This window comes from Taeniopygia guttata, chromosome 4 (assembly GCF_048771995.1).
Source record: "Taeniopygia guttata chromosome 4, bTaeGut7.mat, whole genome shotgun sequence".
Classification (NCBI taxonomy): domain Eukaryota; kingdom Metazoa; phylum Chordata; class Aves; order Passeriformes; family Estrildidae; genus Taeniopygia; species Taeniopygia guttata.
This window is the reverse complement of record NC_133028.1, coordinates 40,740,376-40,747,091: the sequence shown is the minus strand read 5'-3', so window position 1 is coordinate 40,747,091 and position 6,716 is coordinate 40,740,376.

Below are 6,716 nucleotides of genomic sequence, written 5' to 3'. Positions count from 1 at the left end.
CTACTTTTGGAAGGGGCTGATAAGTTACTAGATTTTTCAACAACTGCCTGAATTTCAGTTCCAGATTGGCTGAAATCATAAACTATTTGGATTATTTCATTGCTAACTATTTCAATGATGATATATTCTGTTCCAGCTGTAGTTGGCTTCAGCTGAATACACTAAGGTTAGAAAATTGATCTAACCATTAAAAGCCATTCACACTTCAGTATGACACAGACACTGCTCTTCTGCTGGTGAGACTTCCAAACAGTTTAATGATTAACAAAAGTTAACAAAGTGAATTATTTTTTAAAATTATACAGGCAATGATAATGTGTTGGTTTGAAAGTAATGGGAAATTGCCTCCAGGGATATATTCACATTATATTTTCTCTTTTCTCTTTCCAACTCTGACCTAGAAAACTGAGGTTCTTGTGCAATTACAGTTTCAGGAGGAGAGGTTTTTGAGAAAACTCAAAATTTTGCAACACTAGTCATGCTGAGGTAAAGACCTACTTGACTCCAGTTAAGTGTCATTGCTCCTGAGTACAAAGTAGAAAATGAAACAGCAACTTTTTCCAACCACACCCTTAGCTTCCATTATTTAAAATGTTGCCTGCAAAATCATCCAGTGGAGTTTGCAGAAAGATTGAACATATTTTTAAGTTGTGACTTGTCACTTGCATTTCCGATACAGAAATGGTAGAAACTATGGTATCCTGAAGGGAAGAGAGGACTTCACATGGATAATTTTACTTGTATGAAAATTCTCAGCTTGTGTTAGTCCTCCAGAATCTCTCCATAAAATTTCCTTTTTAGCCGCAATGAACTATATGCTTTTACACAATCTGGTAAGATTCTTTAGTTTGAAAGCTGCTGTGGAAATTTGCCCCGTTCAAGGGTCAAAGAGAATGGCAAAGTCCATTTGAGGGTCACAGCCCCTGGTTGCTAACTCAGGTGAGTGCAGAGGCTGTTACAAGGCTGACCAGACTGTGCACTGTCACTCAAGTGCACTTTCTTTGACAAGAGCACGAGTTAGAGTCGCTGCACTGTATTTGCTCACAAGCATATTTTGGATTCACAGCCAGTCTCAAGTTAGCTTGGGATCATCTCCACCCATCTCATGCAACAAAATTCTTGCTGAGCAGAGTCATCAAGTGAGATGCAAAGAATAAATACATATTGAAAAAAAAAATAAATCTTTTGCATTTTGCCAGCTTAGCAAATTAATAAGGTAATTTTTAAACAGTTGTTTAAAGCTTAGATACTATGTTGATCTTTTGGCATGAGATAAGTATCAAATCATTTTAAATAGAAAAATTATTTGAAAGCTCTTCTCACTAAGTGTCAGCCTAGACACTTAGTAAGTATTAGTAAGTATGAAGACTGCCACATGGGGAAACAGCTCCAAAAATTATCATGATGCACACAGCAATGTCAGAGTGCTTATGCTACTTGCCTCATAGTTTCACAACATTTAAGGCCAGGAAAAAAATTAATTCATCTTATTTAACATGTACATCATAGGTCATGGTATTTCACTGAAACCAATTTTGCTAATTTTCTTTAAACTACCACTTTTCAATCCCCCAAAGATTTTAAATCACAGATGTAATGGAACAAAACTCAGTGTTTCTTGAACACAGCTTGATTCAGAAGAAAACCAGGCCAGCTCAAAGTACAACTTATTGACCACTGACAACCCACTATTACTTTTGATTAAGCCCTACTTTTTGAGAGAAAGATAAAGAACATTTAGGTAATTGCACATCATCCTGCATGACCCAGGCAGGCAACCCACTACAGCACAAGACTTTCATGCCATCACAGGCACCAGCAATTTGTGCCAGTGTCTTTTAATAGAGCTTCTAAAGCTTTAGTGAGGTAATGTCAGTTAAAGACAAAATACAGAAAAGCAAGTTGGGGAAAGGATCCTGGAAGCTGTGTAAATTCCTGATCAAAAATATGACATTAAAGGATAGAAAATAAAATAATAAACACCTCTGGACATACCGTGACATCAAGTCTATTTTTGCACACTTTGCTCAATTGAGAAAGAAGTAAACTCCATATTTTTTCATACTGGTCAAACTTCATAATTGCAACCAGGTCATGCTGCAGAGAAACAAAACCTGATCTTTTTCTGGCAGCAATGACAATTTCCTTTTGTGCTGTGGACTGGAGAAGTTTGAGTGTTGCTGAGCATCAGATGGTAGCTGCATTCCTTCAGGGCTGTTTCTAAGCTAAGAGGACAGCTCTCCCTTGCTTACCATTATGCCAGAGATAATGTGGGAGAAGGTTTCTGGTTTTCAGAATTCAAAGTGAAAGGATAGCTGTAGAGAGAGAAGCAAAGATCAGGATCAGCAAGAAGGGCTTCTTGAAGCTGTCACTGTGCTCTGCAGAAAGAAACCACATTTTCATTTTCCTGCTGGTTTGTTGCATATTCTAACTTTATTCTTTACTGTTTTCATTGTTATATAAAGAATTTTGGTCTGTTTTCAGTGTATTTTTCTCCATTTTTCTCTGAATATACATAATATAGTTGAAAATATAGCAGCAGCCTCTAAGTTTTCCTTTAATCAGAAAAAACTTACTTATTAACAACTTTTACTTCCTTATAATTTTCTAAAAATTAAAAAAAAAAAAACGCCCTGGTATCATGGAGAAGAACTCCAGTAATACTACTTGGTTTCAAATGACTAGTCTGTTTTAAAGGTTATGCAATTATTAGAATGCTGCTTCATTCTCTTGAAGTAGATTGGGGAAGATATTTTAACCACAGATAAAATTCTGGCAAATTCAGCCCAGTAAGTTGCTGCTGTATGATTCAATAATTTATGAAACATAAGGAGTGCAGAAGAAGTGTTGCCAGGCTGACCAAAGTTTTTCAGTCTGCTTTCTGTGTTATGCTATACAAATTGCAGTCTGTCCAATTTCCGATTAGGATAATTTGCCATTATTCCCTATGCCCATGTATGGAGTGTTTTTAGAATGAATAATTAGTAGTTTGCTTACATATATTACTTTCTGTTTCAGAGTGAGCTTCATCAGTTTAAGGACTTTTTCCCTTTTTTTTCCTTGGAATAGGCTGAGGCAAAAATCCATTGCCTCAGATAAGCAATTTCCTTGTTCACAGTTATACAGCATAGTCATGCCATTGCAACGACTTTAATGTGGCCATTACAGGGCATTTCAGTAGCAGGGCACAAAAACTTATTTTTGTACAAGTGTCAACAGTGCTGAAAAAGATATCAGTCTTTCCTTTTTAGTAAGCATGAGATGCCACAAGCCTTTGCAAGATCTTTCCTGAATCATAGATTTTCATAAGTCATTCTATCATCAGAGGAGTGGTTAAGCAACCCTGGCAACACAATACTTGTTTACTTGCATAAGAAAACAGATAAATAAAATCTAAATGAAATGTAATCTCTTCTAAAAATGCAGTTTAGCTGCCTTAATAGCTGTCAGAAATTCCATTTGAAAAACATGAGCCATTTGAATAGCCTTTTGAAGCCTATCCTGCCTGCAGCTCTACTACTGGTGGCGCATGCACAAGACAGATTGCGTGCCACATTAGCAGCAACTTTGCATCTCAGATTCAGACACCAATCTTGCCAAATCAGCTGCAGCTTCCTTTTCCTAAGAATGGACAGTGTATGCTATATCCCAAGGAGTTCTTGGTAATGTTTTCATGGCTGAGCAAATATCAAACAATATCACGTCTCTTGAAAAATTAAACAAATAAAGCAATGTTTATATATCTTGTGAAACAATTATATTTTTTTTCTCTCCTAATCTTTAATATATTTACCATACATTAAGAACTACATCTAGTTCTTGGGCCCTCCACTTCAAGAAGGACGTTGAGTGCTGGAGCATGTCCAAAGAGGGGCAGTGGAGTGGTAAAGTGTTGAGACAATAAATCTTTTGAGAACCAGCTGAAGGATCTGGAGTTGTTTAGCCTGGAGCAAAGGAGGCTTAGGGGGGACCTTATCAATCTCTACAACTGCCTGAAATGAGGTGGTAGCCAGGTGGGGCTCAGCTTCTTCTCTCAGTCAACAAGTGATAGGATGGGAGGACACAGCCTCAAGCTGCACCAGAGAGGTTTAGGTTGGACACCAGGAAGAATTTCTTCACTGAAGGGATGGTTAGGCATTGGAATGGGCTCTACATGGAGTGGTGGAATCATCATCCGTGGAAGCATTCACGAAACAACTGGACATGACACTTATTGATCTGATTTAGTTGAAATTATGGTGTTGAGTCAAAAGTTGGATTCGATCACCTTGGAAGTCTTTTCCAACCTTAATGATTCTGTGTTTCTATGAAATATTTCAATTCATCATTGTACCTCAAAAGAAAGTGTGACGTATTCTAGTGACCCCCACATGTTTTGGCAGTCCTCATGTAGAACTCTTGTAGGAGCATGGTTAAATATGACATTTCAGCCCACTTCACAGAGTAGAGTCTGTTTTATGCCTAGTACACAAGAGAGCTCATTTTAGCTTTGCTGGCAATACACTGTGGAAATACACAAAATTGCACTACCTAAACCCCTTACCATACCAAACCACATAGGTTGTGGTTGGCCAGAGAAATGTTTAACTTCTTTTTAAAAACTTTTCTTATAAGCCAATTTCCATTTACTGCATTCCTATGGAAAACAATTCTGTTTCATGTCCACCAGAGAAAGTTTACAATGACATAATATCTAGTGGTGCAAAACTTGTCTTTTGGGCAAGGCAGGATATGTGCAGCAGTTCCCAAATTCCCGTCTCAGGGCCCAGAAATATCCAAACAGAACACTTTTGCTTGACTTGAAGCCTGAGGTAGTACATACCTCTAGGAGAGTAATTTAGTAATTTTCATTTAGCTGCATCTGAAACCTGACTGGCTTAAATGCTCCTTGCTTTAGCAAAGTGCAGGGTTTCTGAGGACTGTATGCTTTCAAGACAGAAAAATAAGACAATCAAATGAAATTCTAAATAGTACTTACAAAAGTAATTAACCTTTTTGATTTTCTAGGCTTCCCAGTCATCTGCTACCTCAATGGCTGACAAATCTGCCACCTCTTTTTTTCTTTAAGTTTCTCTCCATGTCCCTTCAGTACTTTCTCCCCATAATTTGCACAGAAGTTCTCTTTGTCATATTGTGGTATTTTCAAGGCTGCTACAATATTTTGCAAGTCATATATCAAAAGAAGCACATTTCTAAAGTGTTTATACACTTTAGAAATGTTGCGGCCTATGAGCACACTTTTAGTTCCCACCTGGGAGGCCACATGTGACAGCTGAACTGCACAGATGGAGATATGTCATCGTCCTTTGTTTAAATCACCTCTCCTCCTTTCGACCCGGTTGTGTCTCATGCTTTCCCACTAAAAACTGTGTCTTTTTGACAGCAAAGATGTTGTGAATCACTAGCACAAGGTAGTGGAAATAAAATGGGACAAGCTAGAGCCCAGAGCTCTACCCTGTTGTAGCCTAGAGCAACAACAGCAGCATACCAAAAATAAGGGAGTTTCTCTCTTACAGAAAGTTGATATCTCTAGTGAGACATCAGACTGAGCAGGAGAACTGTCTAGGGAGGACAGGCAAGGTAGCTAACCTGATAAGGTTGACTGCATCCAGAAACTACAGCCCAAACATTCTCTGGAGTTAAAAATTCCGTTAACTGCTCGCTGTCCTCACCCCTGTGTACCTTGTGTATAACCGTGCTTCTGATCTGTGCACTTGCTCTTTCTGAACAGAGGCAGAGTGGAATTGACACCATAAGATAGTCTGCTTTTAATAAGACTCTTCTGTTGTTGTAATGCCAAAGTCTATTCCAATATTTGCAAGTGCATTGCAAAGCTGAGGAGTTCAGAAAAACAGCATTAAAAAAAAAAAAAAAGAAAAAATTGAGCCTCACAATTGTTTATTTTAAAATCAGGCAAGGTACAAAAGAATTAATGTTACCTTTTTTATTTGAAGTTGTGTTTAAATTTAGCCATGTATTTTGTTGTTACATAATACCAACAGCTGTAAAACTTTTTTTAAAAAATAAATTAGGGTCTTTATTTTGTCCAAGTATATGCTGAGAGATTCAGACTTTGTCCTACTTATAAAGCCACTTCAGATAAGGGTAGCCTACTTGCATCTTATTACTTTTCCAAAATAGCACAAAGAAAAAAAAAAAATCTGAAAAGAAAACAGACAGAGTGGGAAAAGGAATCTCTTTCCTAGAAAATTATTCCAGATGCAGCCAGCAAAAAAATTACACAAACCAGGAATAAAAGCTTTCACTAAAATAACTATGGAAATTTATCTGGATTCTAGGGTCTCTGCAGGTCCTCTATTTCTTCTGTCACTCCAACTGTTTATCTGTGCTAGGTCTACGGAAACAAAACAATACAAAACAATCTGGTAAACCATTGTTTAAACAGAAATTTCAGAAATTGTAAGTTTACATGGGAACTACCTGAAAGCTGACAGTCTGAAATGATTTCAAACTGCATTCAACAATTGCTACAAACAGGGATTGTTTTCTCTTGCTTCAAGAAGGCCATAGGAATAGCCAAAGTTGTCTTCTTCCACTTCTTCAACACTGGGTCCTAATTACTGAAAGGAAATACTCACATATTGAGTTTAGTGCAGTAAATTTCATTATCTTTTCACAGTGATCTGATAATATTTTCAGTCCAAAGATAGGGTGTGTGGCTGGATGACCAGTGTAGGCATGAGAATTGTGGAGAA